The sequence below is a fragment of the Pteropus medius genome, unplaced genomic scaffold (assembly GCF_902729225.1).
Source record: "Pteropus medius unplaced genomic scaffold, Ma_sr-lr_union100, whole genome shotgun sequence".
Classification (NCBI taxonomy): domain Eukaryota; kingdom Metazoa; phylum Chordata; class Mammalia; order Chiroptera; family Pteropodidae; genus Pteropus; species Pteropus medius.
In genome coordinates, this window is record NW_024345601.1 from 14,706,239 (window position 1) to 14,726,776 (window position 20,538).

General features: G+C 38.7%; 1 protein-coding gene and 1 pseudogene across 1 annotated transcript in view; one reads left to right on the forward strand and one right to left on the reverse strand.

The window, feature by feature from the left end:
• The window catches only part of NCKAP5 (NCK associated protein 5), a 744,993-nt gene that overhangs the window by 453,043 nt on the left and 271,412 nt on the right, over positions 1-20,538 (reverse strand).
• Positions 17,484-17,602, forward strand: LOC120612110 (uncharacterized; annotated as a pseudogene).

Sequence of the window (20,538 nt, forward strand, 5' to 3'; positions counted from 1 at the left end):
GGATAGAACTCCAATTTCTGCAAGGTATGGTGGCAATGAGATAAGATCCTTAGATAGACTGAAGTACATGGGAGAATTTCAAGGCATGCAGACAGAATGGAGTAAATCAGCAACAAAGATGATTTGAACACACGTCTAGGTACTTTTAAGTTTACCTCTCAATAAAACTCAGTCATTAAATAAAATGTATTGGTTCACTCTTCTGTTCAAACTATGAGACTATTAGTTTTCTGGACTCTGATAGGTCTGTTTTGAAGAATGACAGGCCTGATCCTCCATGAAGAATAAACTAGCTTTAGGAACATTAATTCCAATACTGACCATGCATATTTTTTAGCACATTGCCCACCTCTGGCGAAGTCTGTCAGGAGCAAAATCTAGGATAGTTTGCATTTTTGTTGACCTCTCTTCCACTTTTGACTCTCAGCTCTTGGCTTTGGGATAAACTCTATGAATTCATTCTAATTTTCAGAGAAAGGCAACGGAAGAAGGTTTGACATCCAATTTTACTTTTAAAGTATTTTCCTAAATTTCTGAAGATTGGCTTTGCTTTTTAGAAGAGTGCAAATGCTAAGGGAAGAACTAAAGAATAAATGTACTTGGAGTAAGCAATTCATTCTTAACTAAACATTTATATGAATATAGACATAAACCCTTAAACCAGTTAACAACTAGGGTCTACGTCTAGAGTGATGGACCATGTCTTATTCAGTATAGTAACTACTACACATTAGGCCTTAGTAGATGCTTATTAAACTGAAGTACTTAACATCTAAGTCTCAGATTCTTTATCTTTAAACTTGAGTGATAATATAGTCACTCCTCATTATTTACATATTACACATTTGTGAATTGCTTACTCAATCAAATTTATTTGCAACCCACAAATCAATAGTTGAGGTGCTTTCACAATCATTTGCAGACATGAACAGCAGCAAACAATCTGAGTCAAAAAGTGCATATTCCGAGCTAAGGCTGAACAATGTGGCTCTCTGCAGCTGTCAGACTGTAAACAAGTGTCCTTTTCACAATCTATCTAGTGTCATATGTTTTGAACTTTTCTGCTTTTTGTTGGTGATTTTGCTGTTTAAAATAGCCCCCAAACATGGTTCTGAAAGGCTATATATTGTTCCTAAGCACAAGAAGGCTGTGATGTATCTTACAGGTAAAATTCATGTATTAGACAAGCTTCATTCAGGTATGAGTTAAAGCACTGCCTGCCATGAGTTCGAGGTTAATAAATCAAAAGTATACATTAAATAAGGTGTCTGTAAACAGAAACACACATAGAACACACATGAAGGTACATATTGATCACGTGATCAAAATGTTATGACCAGAGGCTCACAGGAATCTGTGTATTTCCCTTGGGGGTGCTGGTTCAATATTTACTAATTTAGTGCTCATGACAACTTTATAGAACATAAGTACCATGAATTATGAACTGTACTTGCCCAACCAGTTGTTTACAGGTCTGAGAAAATGTAGATTAATAATTTGGTCAAGTGAGCAGCACAAGTAGGCACTCAAGGAATTTTACCTACCTAAAATCAGTGTCCTCTTAAGTGTCTACAAACAACACAACTGAAAATATCAAACTCAAATTTACTATATTTCATAGAAGAGGATATAAAACGTAAATTTCATTCAAATGTATCACTAAAGTCAATATAACGGTAGAAGTTAGAAATATTAAGATATTTATAATTAATTAAAAGTCATTCCAGTTCCAGGTCAGGCTAATATTGTCAGAAAATACTCTATCGACTGTGCTAATTAGAAAATCACAGTCTTTTATGCATAAGCCTTTGAACAAATCCAATTAAAATGGCAATTCAAACTTGAACATGTTAGTGACAAGTGTATTACTTGTTTTTCAATTACAAAGTTGTCCTATTAGTAACAAATACAGGGTTATAACATAAAGCACATATAAAAGCAGAAACTCACCTACAAGAAATGCTCCTAGTTCATGAATCTAGGGAATTTAACTTTAGGAAACATCAGTATGTCTTAGTTTTAAAAAAGCAATACCATACTAATTATAAAAAACAAATTAAGATATCCCTAAACAGAAAGAGATTTGTGTGTGTTTGTGTGTAAAAGTGTAACAAAGTAACTCTTTCTTGGTAGAGATAAGACCACTTAATACAGATTTTACTAACTTAGAATGAAGAGCCTAGGCAGATATTTTAATTATAATATTAGATGAATAAAAGAATGATAAAATGATACTAAAGGAGACTAGTATTTTAGAAAACTGTATTAAGAAACTTTTTTTAAAAAAAAAGCTTTTCAAGATATCGAAAGCATCTATTTACACACAACTTATTTATTTATTCATTCATATGCATTAATTCCATACGCATTTATTGAGTTCTGTCCTGGGCCAGTCATCAGAGATTCCCAGGAGAACACAACACAGTACAGCCTTTCTGAAGCTCGCAATCTCGTAGGTGAGACAGACTTGTCAAGAAATGAACTGCAAGACGATAAATACAATTGAAGATGCAACTTCAAAGGAAGAAAAATTTTACTGAAATGAGGCTGGTATATTGACAATAACCCTTTAAAAAGGTGCCTCATTGCCACATACTAAAGTAAGCCTTCTCCAGGGACCACTTTATCAGCTCAGCTCTAGTTAACAGGAATACCTAAAAAATAGTGCGGCTACAATCCCCCAGGGACGGGAGGAGAGACCTCGCTAACTCAGACTAGTTTGAACTAGCACCTTTCACCTTCACTGTGAAGTCACTTTTACCATCTAAACCAAAGCTAATCTAAAGTAACTAATTTAGCCAGAAGGTAAAGCTGCTGCATGCTGCTTGTGGTGTTTCTGGCTGGTAGAGGCATTTGAAGCAGAGAGCACCCTCACTCTTACCAATGAAAACTTGTCCTGTGCTCTCATGCAAGAGAGAACATGATTTCTGTTATCCCGAAGTTATTTAGCTTAGTCATACAACAGAAAGTTTAGTCACTTTACTTTCTCTCTTAGAAGTGACACTTTAACATTATCAGCACCTATTTTATCCCTTTCTCATTTCCTTCTGCTTTGAATACAATATTTATGTGATTGTATGTCCTTTCTCAGACTTAGGATCTGAATAGTTCATCTATTCGAGGATGCTGGAGAGATATAGGTCCAGTTGAGAGGACGTAACCACTTAGTAGGCCATTGCCAGCGAAGGCCCGCACAATACATGTCTGGAAAGCTCAGAGCTGCAGAGGCCTTGCTGCTGAGAATGAGGCACCTCTCTGCCCACAGTGACCAACTGCGCTGGATTTAAAGTGACCTTAATAGTCCATTTCTAATCAGGTTTCTTTCCTTAGTGCCCTCTGCCTTCTTAGTGCCCCTACTCTAGGCACTAGAGAGGGGAACCAGAAAGAAGGCAAAGACTAGGACATCTATAAGAGCATATGTCAAACGACAAAAGAATTCAATCATAGATCAAGAATGAGCGGAAAAAGAAAGCAATAAGATTCAATAATTCAAATGTAAACTCCATTAATAAACTTTCAAATGACACTAATTCACTCTAAGGACAGATTTAAAACAAAGCTATTTATTTACACACACACACACACACACACACACACACACACACACACACACAGTCCTCCTTATCCGCAGTTTCATTTTCTGTGATTGCAGTCATCCAGGGTTAACCACGGTCCAATATGTTAAATAGAAAACTCCAGAAATACACAATTCACATGTTTTAAGTTGTGCCATCTGAGCAACATGATTAAATCTCGCATTGCCCTGCTCCATCCTGCCCAGGATGTGAATCATCCCTTTGTTCCAGAGTTTCCACTCTGTACATAACCGCCTGCCTGTTTGCCACATGGTAGCCTTCTTGGTTATCAGGTCAGCCATCACAGTATCCCAGTGCTTGTGTTCAAGTTACCCTTATTTTACTTAATAACGGCCCCAAAGCACAAGAGTAGTTAATACGGGTAATAAGAAGGTGCCAAAGAGAAGCTTTTGTAAAGTGCTTCCTTTAAATGAAAAGGTGAGCACAGTACAATAAGATATCTTAAGAGAGAGACAGGCCACATTCACAGAACTTTTATTACAGTATATTGTTATAATTGTTCTATTTTATTATTAGTTACTGTTGTTAATCTCTTACTGTGCTAATTTATGAATTAAATTTTATCACGTGTGTGTGTCTATGTGTGTATGATTCTTAACTATTTACTCAAATCTATTTCCTCTTCTTCTGGGCATAAAGATAAACTAAATTTCCCTGCCTCCACCGCAGTTAGGATTCTAGCCAATGAACGCTGAGTGCAGTGATTTCTTCTACCCATAGGCTTGACCTGTAAAAATCTACAGATGATTCCATGCAGTTTCCCTCTTCTGGCATACTGGGATAAGAAAGAACCCTAGACCAACCTTGGCATCCACAATTTGAACACAGTTGAGCTTCCGTCAGCCTGGGTCCTTTAATAACTGCGTGGCAGAAAGTTCTCCACTAAATCTGAATAAACACCCAGTTTTATTATATGAGCAAGATATATTTATCAACTAAGTCACTACAGTTTGAGAATTTATTTGTTACCATGGCCAAGCCTACTCTATTTATTACATAAAATTGTGACTGTCTTACTTTTTGGTAAAGAATGATGTAGATGTTACCACAACTTAATACATTCTAACACGTTTCCGATACATCTTCCCTACCTCCCTTACATTCTTGTGCTCATCTGTCTTTCTCTCTTGCATGGTGCTGTGGTTAAATGAGTAAACAGAGAGAACAACATTTATTTGGGAGGTGTCCCGTCAACATTATTCTGAGAGGCAGCTGCCCGAGTGGGCAGGTGCCTTCTGCGAGAGAAATCAATTCACCATTTTAACTCTTCAAAATGTATGCAGACTACAGTGCCGTTATTCCAAATCCAAAGCCAAACAATACAGCCCTCAAAGAAATAGGAATAAAATACTGAATATAACAAAAAGAAAATAGATGTTAAAAAGTCAATTAAATTATTTCCAGCACTATTCCAAGATTGTGATTCCAAGTGTACCTTTACCCAAGGCTGAGGAAATGAACGCAAAAGTATGTCTGGAGGTCCTTGTATCCAGAAGGAACACTCAAATATGTTTGCAGTGTAGGTCTCGGGCAAGGTGGGGGTGAATTTAACATGCAACTTCATAGAAATCATAACATTAGATGGAAAAACTAGGTCACTTTAAGCTATCTGGAAACCATAGCTCTGAGAAGGCAGACGAAGAAATCTTCTTGTCCTATTTTCAGTTTACTATGTCTGCCATCCTGTACTCACACTTGTCTAGGCTTTCTTTAAACAACTTCCAGAAAAGACTCTGAAATCTTTCTAGACAGCTCCGACTGAGTATGCTCCAAAGCAAAACATCCTTTATTTCTAAATAAACTGGTTCTGTGATCACTTCTCACCTTAACTCATTCTTCCCTAGATAAGACTCCACACAGTTATGTTTGACAACAGGTAGGGCTGTGAGAGCATTTAAAGAAAGCATCAGAGACTCAGCTCCTTGCTTCCAGTCCTTCTATTCCAGGTGAATCACAACCACTCTGATTTGTTTTCTCATTACTAAGCAAGAGGAATGGATAAAAGAGGGTCTTGTAAGTCCCCTTCTAGATCTATAAGTCTATGGAATATATCTTCTATTTCAGGTTAATAACCAATCACAATTCCTTTATTAGGTCCTTATGTTATACATAAAATCAATAATGTAAAAACTAATATTGAAATACCATTTTATAGTCAATCATGCTAGATCCCCATAAATATGAATTTTTCATACCTACCAGTTAAATCAGCCAAGTGCACTTATCAAAATCCATTTACTACATCATGTGCTGCCATCTTCCAAAATATGTTCACTTATTATGTTTACCAGAAAGACTTTTTAATGAGCAGCTGCTTCAAAATTAATTAATGTGTACAGCTCACACTATAAAGTTATAAGCTAAATCCCATTATAACTAATACATTTTCAGTGCATGGCTCAAATTGCAAAAGGAATGCAAACTCCAGCTGATGGCCCATTTATTTAGAGTAGTAGTTGAATCAACAAATTTACAGAAGCATGAAACAAATATTCTGTTCTCGATGTACATTTTGAATAATATATTCTGTGAAATACTATACCATGGAATTCTAGCAATTCAAGAAGGCCCATTTGCACTTCATTTCTTCCTGTATACTCTTAACCTTTTCTATCATAGAACCAGACTAGGAAAGTCAAGGTATCTGATTGCACCAGCTAGGTTCTGACTTTTCCTGCACCCCCAAATTCTCAAAACAAGGAATTATTTTATAGCCTAATAACTGATTTCCTTCAAATGCCACTACTTTTCATTTATTCCCTGTTCATGTGCAAAATTCCGAAGCATTTTTGATGGAAACCAAAGCAAAGTAAATAAAGCTGAAATCATTTGACAACATTTTTTTCCTAATCAAAAAATCAGGTGAATTTGAGAGAAAAATGATTATATACCTTGCTGGCACTATTTCTAGTCTTTTACAACAAATGTTCACACTCAGCTAGGGGATGTTTCCATCTGCTTTTCTCATTTTGGTTTCTATGCTTTACCTTAATTATTATACATAGACAAATTACCAACATTTTACTATCTAAAAATAAATAACTTTGGCCTTATTTTATCAAATCACACTCTACCAACAATGAAATTAGATTTTCTTAAATCATATTTTAACAACTAATCTTTTTAAAACATTTTTATTAAAATATAGCTAATATAGAATATTATACTAGTTTTGGGTCTATACCAACCATAGTTATTTGACATTTACATACCAAAAGAAGTGATCACCATGTTAAGTCCAGCAACCATGTGACTCCGTACAACGCCATCACAATATTGACTATACTCCCTATGCTGTACATCACATCCCCTTGACTTATTTGTTTTATACCTGGAAATGCGAACCTCTTATTCTCCTTCACCTGCCCCCACTCCATTTTGATTTTTCAATTACGGTTTACATTCAACATTATTTATATTAGTTTCAGGTATTTTTAACAACGAATCTTTAACTTAGCAGAAAAGGAAATCTTATCATTACCATTTGGGGAAACATGCATTTCATCATCATCAAAAGTATTAATTCTAGAATTGTACACACTGTAGTTATGAACTTAGTTATGCAGATAGAAAATTTACTCTCTTTGGAGCCTAAAGTAAAAAATTAATATTTTGAAAAGATAAAATGTAATAAAATAGTAAGATAAAATCATTAAACAGATACACGATAGACAACATTACAATTGGACATCAAGGCATATGCATCTGTGGTTTGGTAAACCAGGCCAGTACAAGAGATATGGAATCACAGATGTGACAAACCTTGACCACAGCAAACCCTGATGAAAGCAAAACCTTTGGTACAGCATCCATATACTTTTCCCCTCCCCATGTCTCACGTCTGAGGCCCCCAAAGTAGCTACATAACGGATTTATTCTTCATCCAGATGGCTGGCGTCCTACAGACAGACTTAAAATGCTGACTGTGTCTCGGGCATGCTTATTCAGTGAGTCTTGAAAGCCATTATTCACTAATTTCATGTGGAAATGAAATTTCAGCTTCCCATTGTGTACAAATAACTTGGCCACTTACACCACGCACAAAAAGTGCTTTTTGCCAGGCAGGAGTCGACGGCTGGAATGCAAAAGGCTTCCTGTGTCCGTCCCTGGCTCAGGCCCAAGCCGGCATATGGCGGCACTACCAACCACCTCCACATGAAATACTAGGTGAAGCTTTCAAGCGGCCCCCAATAATGTGATTTACAACGCACGCACTGGACGGCTGCTGTCAGCCTCTATTTTGATTCAGGATAGAAGATTCATCTTATTTCAAATGAAAGCATTTGATTACATTTTGCTTCCTTGATCCGCCCTCCCCACATTATCAGCTGCTAAAATTTTGGCATATGTAGAAATAATCGTGAGTTTCTAAGCTTTTTTACTTTCCCATTGTCTTATTCTAGAATGTAATCCACAACAAGTCTGGGACTAGTAGGCAAAGAAAACAGGCTTTTAGAGAGCGAGCTGAAGGTTTTAGTGAAGCTCATGTGTTTTGCTTTGTACAATGTTCCCACGCTGTGCTTATAAACAACTATTGATATTTTCTGAAATTTCATTCCAGAAATTGCTTGCTTTCAAATGTCAAAGAACTCTCCCCCTCTCCCTCTTTTGGGTTTTATTTCAGAAACAGCACTGTCACTCAGCAGTAATAAATAAAAAAATTGCATCTACATTAACATTTCATACCGTAGCTGAAAAGCTCAAAGTATTTTACAAACATTATCAAAATCACTAGTGATTTCCAGCCCTGGAATCCGACTTTTAGGGCTTCTCGGGAAGATTTATTTACATCGTTTTTGTAAAATATAATTTGTGTTTATAAATACGGGCACTTATATAGTACTCAGAAACGGATGCAATAATCCATATCCTGGGATTGGCTTTCATTTCCAACAGAAGTTCTCAGAAACATGAGATATGCCTGTCTCTGGTGATCCTTTCTCCTCTCATTCTGAGGAATGAATGGCTTTTTCTCCTCTCCTACTTTTATCTCCCCTGCCACATAGCTCTCTCTTCCTCCTCCATATCTGCAGGGGGCTAATCACCCTCCTTCTTTCAGATATCCCAGGAATGTGTTTTTGTCCAATTGGCCTTCTCCAGGCTTGTCTCCTAGATAATTGAACTTCAGGATGAGATGAATGATATGGATTATAGTGATACTTTGGACATTAAAAACAAACATGATCGAGACAAAAGAGCTCAGTCTCTATTTTAAATTATTCAATTTCTGAAAATAACCAATGCTGTCAGAATTGACTCGGTAAATACCATTTTCTTTTTTTTCCTTTTTGTAACAATAAAGACAACTAATAGGATATTCAGAAAAATCAACTCTCACTTGTTCCTGAAATCACAGTCTACTATTACAGAAAAGGGGATGGCTTTGTATCCAAAAAAGTAAATGTCCTTTAAAAATAAAAAAATAAAAAAAACTGGCTCTGGCATGGAGGTGACATCCAGAGACAAAGAGTAGTGATTTCCAGAATTTCTATAAGGGGCGTCGAAGAAGCAACCTGGTTGAAATACGGAGGCAGAGTATTTCTTGAAGCTGTATTTGCTGAGCCAGCTCACACTTCTGATTTGAGCTGTGGGTTTACAAGGGTGGCTGGAGTGAGTGGCTAACGAAGATGCCACCGTTATCCATTTCAATGTAAACTTTGGTATCCTCCTGAAAATAATACAGCTACTACATGTGGTATCAGCCAGACCCTTCTTAGAAGTTAGCTTTTATCTAGTGGCTTTAAAAGAAATATAAGTAATTAGAAAAACACTTCTGAAAAACAACAAAGGAACTCAAAAATTGTACAATTCTAAATTGAGAGACATATAAACCTTAAAGCAAAAATGAATGTTTATTCCTCTTCCTCTTGTACTTTGCAGGTCATTATTGGGAAAAATTTTTTAACAGAAGGCCTATAGGGTACTTTCTTCAAAAGATCAGAATGATGCTAGCACAAATGTTAGATGACTATAAAATAGAGCAATGTGATATAACTCGATATATAGTTTGTGTCCCAAAATAAAAAAAAAAAAGAAGAAGAAGCTATGTCATAATAATGTTTCTTTTGCACTTTAAGCATATATTGTTTTTGGTAGATCTTATTGTAATAAAAAGTCAAAAGGGATCACTTTCAGGGTCCTTTGAGAAATTGTTCTTCATACTTACCTTTAAAAACAAGTCAGGAGCAGTACAGACTGGATTCTTATGTAATTTAAGTGCAGCTCCCATTTTTTTAAATCCCAAAGTATAATTTCTACTGGATGGAAGCTGCTCAACAAAGTTGTACCTGGAGAGAACCTTTTCTACAAATCTTTTTTGAATAGAAAGGCAGCTCTAGTCAAATCTGGGTTTTGTGACAAGATTCTCACAACAAAGCAAGCCTGCTTCTAACAGACACTATGACTGAAGTATTTCATAGCATTTTATCAATGGAATAACAAGGCTCCTGAAAAATAGTTGCCTCCGTAGCTACCATAAAGCAGTAAAGGTAGCAAGGGAAAAATGCTGTGACAGCATTTTCTTTGATTCAGCCCAGTAGCTATGGAAACTATCTTTTAAAGGCCAATTGGTCCTCTTCCCTGCAAACCATATACAATAAAACTACTTATTAGCCTCATGATTTTGTGGTTAGAGGCTTCATTTTTTAACACATTCAAATTATCTAAGCCCTCTCTAGCTTTAGTTCAGGTATTTACAAGCTGAAGCTATCATATTTGATTGATATCATGGATTTAAATTAGAAAACCCATGAAGGTGTTTCTGAATAACGCTGCAAGGAGTCATAATGCCCAAACAATGAGGAGTAAATATTTGTTAAACCTGCCCAATATACTCCAAGAAATACAATGTTTGCTTCTTTACATTTCTCTTTCTTCTCTTACCTCATGAGGTAAGAATGTATATAAATTCCCATGGCTTGTAATGTCATTGGCCCATGTGTTTTCTTTTCTGTGGCTGTACCTATACCATAAACTATGAGTGTTAATCGACTCTTTATGTTATAGGTAAGGCATCCTGATCAACAGTGGGCTATTAGTAGTTTTGGGGGAGTCAAAGTTATATGCAGATTTTCAACTGTGTGGGGAGTCGGTGCCCCTAGCCCCAACGTTGTTCAAGGGTCAACTGTATGTGTGTACTGAGTTAAAATATAAAATGCATTTCTTACTGTAGTTTGCAGTCAAAAAAAAAAAAAACACTCCTCCAGAGGTGTTCTGTAGAATGCATTGAACAAGGAAAGTCTTGACTGTGTGTCAAAGAACAATAAATGATGAAGAGATGCCCCATAAATGAATGAGCAGCCAGGTGCTGTTGAGTCTGGAGTGATGGTCTAGAGTAAAAGCCTAGAGTAAAATGACATTCAAACCCTCCCCAGTTCCAGCTTAAGCCTTAAGGTTATTTACTCCTCTCCTAAATGTCCTGTTTACCAGGGCTCCTCATTCCAGGATTCTTTTCAATAACATCAAAGGAGGCTGGAATTTAATCATTTCCTACATCCAATTCTTCCCACTTGATCTAGCTAACAAATGTTGAGACCTTGCAAATAGAATCATTTAAATCATACTATTGCCAAGTAATGTTACTTTGTATTTTTAAACCATGTTCTATTTAGAAACACATAATTTACTGAAGGGTCAAATAACTGGCAATTTGGGGCATGACTGTGAGTAGTCTTCTCTTTAAATTATCTTGATAACTATGTTTCGACATCATTTTCACTATACACATCTAGTTTCAGTGAGGTGAATGGCTGTTTTATGATAGTGTCATTAACGATGTTGATATAAAAACTGTGACAATGTTAAAAATATTTTTTTACATAGAGCAATTTTATTCTATATTAATTTCCTACCCCCTTAAAATTGTCCAGCATTTAATTAAAATAACAAAAATTTCCCAACCCTTTCAAATTTTACACTATTAGATTAAAATTCCATAAGCAGCCTCTACCCATGCACCCACCCCCATCCTTTTAAATTTAAAAGAAAACTTACTAGGAACCCAAGGTCTTATGCAGAAAAGCATTCCAATCAGCTACACAAAGCATTTATTGTGGGAGAATATCCATGAGTAGTTAAAGACCCACTTAAATATATGAGTATATGTTTTCTTTAGAGAAGCTTATACTAGGAGTGGAGAAGGCCTTCATTCATTCTGAAACCTGGTGACCTGGAAGTAAGCAGGCATGGAATATCTCAAATATATATTCACTTCCTCCTCTGCATAGATCAGCCTTTCCCCATACCCACGGTTTTGCAATTCTCCCCCACTCCCCCACATCCTATTTTCTGCTGAGGCTACTTAAACTCATGTTTGGCTCAGGTTACTCAGTCCAGAATTACTCTAAAATACTTTCAAAATATGTTACTATATTAAGAATGGGAATTGAAACATTTAAAGTCCTGTCAGGGTTATCTGCAGTTCTTCTGCCAATAAGGCCATGTGTTGATCCCTTACTAATTGACCCATCACATTACTAATGAAGTGTTCAAAACAGTTTAGGAATTCACCCTAAAAAGCTGCATGGATATTCTGGATAAACTATCTTACTGTCCAGGAAGAAAGAGGGCTCAATGCTAAAAGGGGAAACGGTAATGAAAAACTGTCACAGTTGCTTTCATATCAGCCAGTCACATGGCCTCTCTTTATTTCATTAACAGTCATTCTTAGAAATTGGTGGAATAATAAATCTACATTGACTAAGTGGGCAATTTTATGTGCATGGCTTTTGCTTGGGACTGTCTATTCCTAATCTACACACAATCACACAGGGGCTATGCGTGCTCCACCTCCTGCTCCAGGTTACTCAGAAAGGGTTTCTTTTTGTCCATCTCCTCTTCAAACTAAACCACTGAGGGATCCATCAAACCAAAAGCGATCTGGGGTTTTTGCATGAAAATAGAGGGTATGTGTCCTCAACCCGTGCTCCCCTCCCATGCTCTTCCTCTACAGTATGCACTGAATGGTATATGGGACAGTAACATGTGAGATAATATCAGAGAGAAACTCTGGTAAATTGGAAAAAAGCAGGACTGCAGCCAAGAGCCCTGGTTTCCAGTCCAAATTCTGACACCAACTTGCCATGTGCCACTGGTCAACTCATTTGAGCTTCCTAGGCTTTAAATTTCTAATTTATAAAATGTGGGAGCAAGACTAGATAATAATGAACTGGACTTCAGCTTTAAAATTCTCTTCTACATACAGCTGAATTGTTTGCTCAGACTGACCCAGTACAAAGCACACACTGAACTCCTGACTGCTCCTGTTCATTCTTCTACCTTGTCAACAGACCCAGTGCTGGTTGGGAAAATCTATTTCTTCTTTCCCAAATTCTAACTTATAAATTCTCAGTTCAAAGAGAAATAATCCTCTCCTCACCACTGGGTTTTAGATTGGTACTACCTTTACATGTTTCTCAGTATCTTACTTTCTCATTGTTTTTCCTTCCTCGGATTCTATCAAGGAAGATGCTTCTACATTCTTCCATCCTGGGCTATGGATGTCCTTTTAGGCATCCCCTTCCCCAGCCCACATCCCTCATGGCTACATATCCCCATTTAGGTGGTTGTATTCGACAAAATAATGTCTCTCTCCCAAAAAGACACCTGCATTCTAATCACCAAATGTGTGGATTTATTGATTTACATGGCAAAAAGGACTTTGCAGGTGTGATTAAATTAAGAATCTTGAAATGGGAGATCATCTTGGATCACTTGGGTGGGCTCCATGTAATCACAAGGGTCCTTATAAAAGGAATGCAGAAGAGTTGGAGTCACAGAAGGAGATGTGACAATGGAAGGTGGAGGCAGAGATCAGAGTGATCTCATTGCTGAAAGGGGCCACAATCCCAGGAATGGGAGCAGCCTTTAGAAGCTGGAAAGGCAAGGAGCAGATTCTCCCCTCAAGAAGCAACACAAGCCAACAATTTGATTCTAGGACTTCTGACCTCCAGAACTGTAGGATAACGCGTTTGTATTGTTTTAAGCCACTAAAAGTTTATAGTAAGTTGCTACAGCAGCAATAGGAAACAAATACAGTAACCATTATTAAATTATTTATCTTTGATTCCCCCAAAGGAAGATAAACCATATCTTCCCATCACATCCTGTACCATTGCCAGTAATTATCATGGCTCTGCTATAAAAATCAATATATAGAAGTCCTTTCAATTCACAACTCTAGTGTAGGAAACATCAATGCTGGTATTAACTTGGAATACACAGAAATGAGGAAGAAACTGTATCACTCACCCGCAAATGTAGCAGTCAGACACGGGTCCCAAATGGACAGATGAAAGGCTCAGTGAGTTGACTCCAGACTGATACCTCCTTAAATGTTGTGCCACAGGTACCTCTCTTGCCAACCCCAGTTCTGGCCCTGGTGCTCCATTCCCCACTTCATGACAGAGGGCACAATGGTTGCCAACTTCCCCAAGGTGGGGAGATACAGTCTGGGAAACCCCAGGCTGGCCAAGGATTCTCCATGGATTTCCAGAGGGAGTCAAGTCCTAAGGTACTTGGTCTAGGCTGGACTTTGACTTGAAAGCATCCTTCTCAGTCAGCGAGACTATATGGATGACCAGCAAGAAGAGGACCCTGTACACATATGGGGATCACTCAAATCAGACTCCAGCCTTGCTATGTAGCTGAACTCTATCTGGCCATCAGCAAATCCTTGCTGAGCACTGACTCTGCACCCAGCACTGTGTTCCTTGCTCTAAGGAAGCAACACCATGCCACCACTGAGCCTTCAGCCTGGCATAACACTCTGCCACACAGAGCCTATGTTAAAAGGTCCTGCTGGCTCTTACCTCTTACTTTAGCCCAGAATGGCTCAACTCATCATAAATGTGTTCCTCTTCTTATTTTTCATGACTTTTCTGACAGTTATTATTCCCGAGCTTTGAGCATATTTTTACTTTCCTGGCTATAATTTTGTTGTGCTCTGGCTGACACCATCTCTCTATATCTCAAAGACTGCGATAGGTCAGATAATGTCCCCCATCACCATCAATACGTCCACAGCCTAGACCCTGAAACCTATGAAAATATTACCTTACATGGATGGCCAAAGGGACTTTGAAAGTATGATTAAGGATCTTGAGATGGGGAGATGATCTCAAGTTATCTGAGTGGTTCTAATTTTATCACAAGAGTCCTTGTAAGAGGGAAACAAGGAAGGTCAGTATCAGAGGAGGAGATTTGACAATGGAAGCAGAGGTCAGAGTGATCCATTTGCTGGAAGTGTGCCATGAGCCAAGGAATGCAGGTGGACTTCAGAAGCTGTAAGTCAAGGGAATGGATTCTTCTCAGGAGCCTCCAGGAGGAATGCAGCTGAGTCAACACCTTGACCTTGGAACTTCTAAACCTATTCAGACTGCTGACTTCCAGAATTGTAAGATAATAAATTTGTGTTGTTGTAAGCCACTAAACTGGTGGTATTTTGGTACAGCAGCGATAGGATATTAATACGCTTTCCCAGACTGCTCTGGGTACCACTCTCCCAAGCCTGACCTGATCCCAGCATCCTTCTTCTCTTTTCTTGTTCCTTCCCAGTCAATGTTTACTGAGCACCTCCTATGTGCTAGCTCTGTGCTTGGTACTGAGTAAAGAATTACAGAGACATACTCTCTACATTTATGAAGATGATCATCTGACCCAAAATGAGTAACAGCAAATGTTATGAAAACTACAGAGGAGGCATATGATGCCTTTTGTGGGCTGAATTTTGTGTTCCCTTCACAAATTTCTATGTTGAAGCTCTAATCAATCTTCAATGTGAAGGTATTTAAAGATGGGGCCTTTAGGAGGTATTAAAGGCATGAGGGTAGAGGCCTCATGAAAGAGATTTGCAACCTTACAAAAAGAGACACGAGAAGGACACAGTAAAAAGGCAGTAGTCCGCATGACAGGAAGAGACACCAGATTGGCCAGCATCTTAATCTGGGACTTTCAGTGTCCAAAACTATGAGAAGTAAATGTCCATTGCTGAAACCACTCAGTCTGTGGTGTTTGTTATAGCAGCTGGAGATGACTAAGACAACGAACATGGATGCACATCATGGGAGAGTTGGGGAGGGCCCTGACTTACTCTGTGAAGGAAGGAAGCCTAAGCTAAGACCTGAAAGATGAGGAGATGGGCTCATTCTGGAGAAGGAAGGCAGGAAGACAGCAATGTGCTTTGCAAGCAGAGGAAAGAGGGTGGGTAAAAGGGAAGTCAGAGGAGAAGTTAGGCCCAATCAGGCCCAATTCCGCGTCCAATTCCAGGCCACAGCAATTTTTTTTTTTTTTTTTAACTACAATCTAAAGAGAGAGGTTTCAAACAGAGAAATGACAGGATATCTAAAAACATCAGATTCCTGAGACGATATCAGGGAATGGACTCCAGAACTCAAGGAAAAACGATGGGTTCACTCCTTTGAGTTTTTGATGAAATGTGCATGTTTCCCAGTCAGAGCGCATATTAATCCAACAGCTATGTGATAAACTTTTATCAGAAACAACTCGTCTCACAGTGAGCTGTCTCTGAGTAGTGCCTCGATAAAGTAGGACAATGGAGAGAAACCTGTCAGGGAGAATGGAGGGAATGGACAGCCAGGACAGCCTCTGGGAGGCCAAGCCCTGCAGAAACTTGAACTGGGGTGGGCCATCTGGTGAGCAGCCCAGGCCCCAAGCAAGTGGGGACAGGCAGAGCATAATGACCCACTTCACATTTCACCCCTAGTGGCAATCCTGGATGTCTGAGCCCTCTGTCCCTCCCTTGGCATCCAGCATGGGGATGGACATGACGTTTTCCTTGGCTGAGTTTACAGTCTCACAGCAGAGATAAACCTGGGCACATGCCACACTTAAGGGGTGCTAAGAGACCATGCCTGGCATGCCTCCTGAGACTTTGAGGGGAAGCAGAGGACAGGCCATCTGCTTCTCAGGAAGCCTCTGCACTTCTGGGCAGCTTGCTGCCTCCTAATTCCTTGGTGGAAAAGAACCCACTTTGGAAACAAATTCTCTCAGATTTATTTTTATGAGCCTTGAAAGCAAATATCTGCTGCTAGTCACAGTCAGAGCAGTGGAACAGAAAACAGAAAAACGTATGTATTTTGACTGAGACCCTATAATTGCCATCGAGTTGCCCCAAGGACAGGTCAGCCCTTGCGTAAATGTGCTGGTTCTTACTTGGTGACATGGCTTTGACTTCATCAGGCATAAGGGTTTTAAGGGAAACAACTAAACGCAGTATCCGGCACATAGCAAATGCAAAATAATAATAATAATTAAAAAGCACATAAAATCTTTTATTATATCCCAATTTAACCTAAAGCAGACATTTGCTACCTAATAAGAATCTAAATGTAAATAAAACTTAAAAAATGCAAATGAAATCAGTGTCTATAAAGAAACATAAACTCTTAATATTTATTTTGAAAAGACATTCTTTTTAATAGCAGTGAAGACCAGATATAATAAAAATGCATAATTCTGCCCCATGAATAATCAACCCCATTTTGTTGATTTGAGTGGTTCTCTGAAATAGAGGTCTTAGACCTTAAAACTATGAAGAAGTCTCATGTTTGGCCTTGAACATAGCCCAGTAAAATATTATTTTAATTTCTTTAGGAAAAAATCATTTCACAGACCTTGAGTTCAGAAATTAGAACAGTAGAATGTAGAGAGAAGGTAGTTGCAGTGAGTTAATAATGTCCTTCCAATACCTGAAGCATCATTATTCAGAAGATGATGACAGTCTAATCCCCACATCTCTTGATTAAACAAATGACAGAACAGAAGCTTGGTTTTCAGACAGGAGAGATGTTTATTAGCAATGAGGAGAGAGTCTCAGGCAGTAAAGCTATAAAACTACTTTTTCCACAGGTCTTTAAAAAAAAAGAAGATGTCTACGGCCATGCCACCCTGAACAAGCCCAATCCTGTCTGATCTCAGAAGCTAAGCAGGGTTGGGCCTGGTTAGTCCTTGGATGGGAGACCACCTAGGAAGACCAGGTGCCGTAGGCGTAAAAAATAAAACATAAGAGATTGTAAGCTGACAAGGTCTTTGCAATCTATGAGGTCAACCAAGAGTTGCCTTGCCTAAGAAAAAATAATTAATTAATCAATTAAAAATAAATAAAAAAAGAAGAAATAAATGTATCTGCTCATTTTGGTTTACATGTAATCATGCCTAGAAGTGGCTGAAGAGGAGAGACTCTTTGAGCTTCCATTCTTACCACAGGGTTCTCTTCTAGTCACAGCCAAGCAGACACACAAAAACACGAACTCCCAACAATATCTCAACTCACAGACGTCCCATCACTGGCTGAAGCTGGGCCCCTCTCAGTGCTGTCACTCACCTTCTGATCTACCAGAGGTCTGTAAGCAGAGCACTGCTGACATGAACCAGTCTCTTTTAAACTCCAAGGACACATTTTCTCTGTCCTGACATTGATTTTGGCAAAGGAATATACACTAACATTTTCCTACATCCTTGCAAATGAGCTCAGCCATCCCCTTTATAGACCAGTGATTTTTGAGACCAGAGTCAGGCTGCCTGGAAGCACCACCAAATGCAAATGGAGAAAGCTTCTCTTTCAATATCAGCCAGAAGGCAGTCCGGAAGGCAACCACAGTCCTAGTGTACGATGCCTACCAACTTAAATTTGGGACTGGTGTGCTGCTAGTGGAATTCATCCCAATGTCCAGAATAATCTTCTGAAGCAGCCTTTAACAAAAGCAAGCCGCCATCCTTTCCTCCTCAAGCAGATGGTAAGCCCCGGGTGGGTATACAGACTGAGCCTTTTGTGGCATGTGAGGTAAAGGCTGCCGGCTGCATTCTGGGCAGAGGGGTTCATTTGCATTACCAGCCCACTTACAGCATAACCGGTCTGTGTTTCAGAGTAAAGGTGCCCACCTTTCCAAAGCTGCCTCTCCCTGGCATCTGTAACAGAATTCCTGATGGGAAACCAGGCAAGCAAATTTCTCCATTCATTGTGAAGACACAAAGCACACTGAGTTTCAAAACATAACCCATGTTCGACTCTGCCTGAGAAAGCAAATATTCCTTAAGAAATATAGAGAAAGAGGAAAAGAGGACTACCATGTCTTGAATATCAACGATATGCTGGGCACTCTGCTGGACCTTTTACAAAATTTACTTTATTTAACAGCGATGGCAAGCCTACAAAGTGGTTAAGGCAACTGTTATTCTCTATTCCATGGAATATCACCTCCTCCTGCCTGCCCCCCCCCAAATAAAAATAAAAAACAATTAAAAGCTGTAGGATAGTGAAGATGAAGGCTGGAATTTGCAAAGTAGAAGTGGCAGAATTAGGAAACACTCTGTGTGTCCACACCTTACCTACTTCTCCACTCTTCCTTTCAATACCTCCACTCATTAGACCTTCTTGACAATCCCACCTCCCACTCCCACCAGAAAAACAACCAGGTTATCTGCCTTCCATGACCTCCCAGGGAGAGCTATAAAACCTTTGTTCAGAGAAAGATTGGTGTCGTCTTCTTCGTGGTCCCAATACACAGCCTGGAAAAAAACATCCCTAAATATTTAATGATGATGATGATTATGGCAGTTGGTCTCTAGAGATGGCCCCATAATGACCCAGACCTCTAGGTAGTCATGCCCTGGGACAGTCTCCTCCCTCACTGAAAATAGATTAGTCCTGTGAATCCCTATAACCTACAGAGCATGGCGGAAGTAACATTCTGCCAGTTCTAGGACTTAGCCTCAAGGTCTAGAAGCCTCTATTTTTGCCCCGAGTCACCATGTAAGAAATCCTGCTGGAGAGACCATGCGGAAAAATTGCATAGAGTGAGACAGAGACCCAGTTAGCCCAGCATCCCACTGAATCAGGCCTTCCAGCCATTCCCACCAAAGCACCAGATGTGAATGAGCCATCTTGGATACTATATGCCAGTGGAGCCCCCAGATAACTGCAGCCCCAGCCAATACCATGAACTATGAAGCTGAGCCCAGAATTGGGAGAGTACAGTGGTACAGTAAGTCCTCATTTAATGAGGACTTACCACAACTTTAAGTGAAATTATGTATAACAAAACCAATTTACCATGGGCTAATTGATATAAACAAATAAGTTCCTATGGCATTTCATCAATGTTATAATAAAAGGACATTTTGAGAACCCGCTGTAGTTGTTCTAAAACCTAAGTTTAGGGATAATTTATTATGCAGTAAAAGACTATAGTAACAATGAAGATGAAGAGGAAGGGAGGGCTATCACCATCTGAATCATCACTATATGCCTTCTCCTTCATATACAGCTTCTAAATTAACCTTCACTATAGTAGTTTGGGATTGGTGTTAGGATACCAATTTACGCATGAGGTTGGGTGAGCTTAAGTAAGTTATCCGAGGTTAGGTAGAGATGAGTTTGAAATTCAGCTGCAACAGCAAAACCCATTTTCTTAATAACTGTGCCATACTTTTCACACAAAAAGAACCACATAATTACTGTTCTCTGACAAAGAGGAGGAGAACGGGGCTGAAGAACAACAACAACAAAAATCTTGCTAATTCTTAGACACTTATTTTAAATAACATAAATGGAAGCCATGGGTTACAGTGAAAATAACTTTCAACTCGAATCCTGGAGACTTGAATTCGACTTCTGACCTAATCACTAGCTGTGTGAAACTGAACAAGCAATTTGATTACCAAAAAAGTTTCCTTTTATAAAAGTGAAAATAATAAAATGACTTCTTAGATATTTGTGGTTGCCGTGGGATCAAAATGATATGTTGAATATGAGAGACTTTTGCAAAACAACAAGTAAGAAAAAAGGTCCAACGAAATGTGAAGAGATGTTGTTGAACTGAGTTTTCACCACTTCGTAGTTATCACAGAAGTTCCTAGTTTCAAACTATTTGTATTTTCCTGCTTCCTTACAGGATTAAATACTGTATTATTTTCAGAGCTTTGC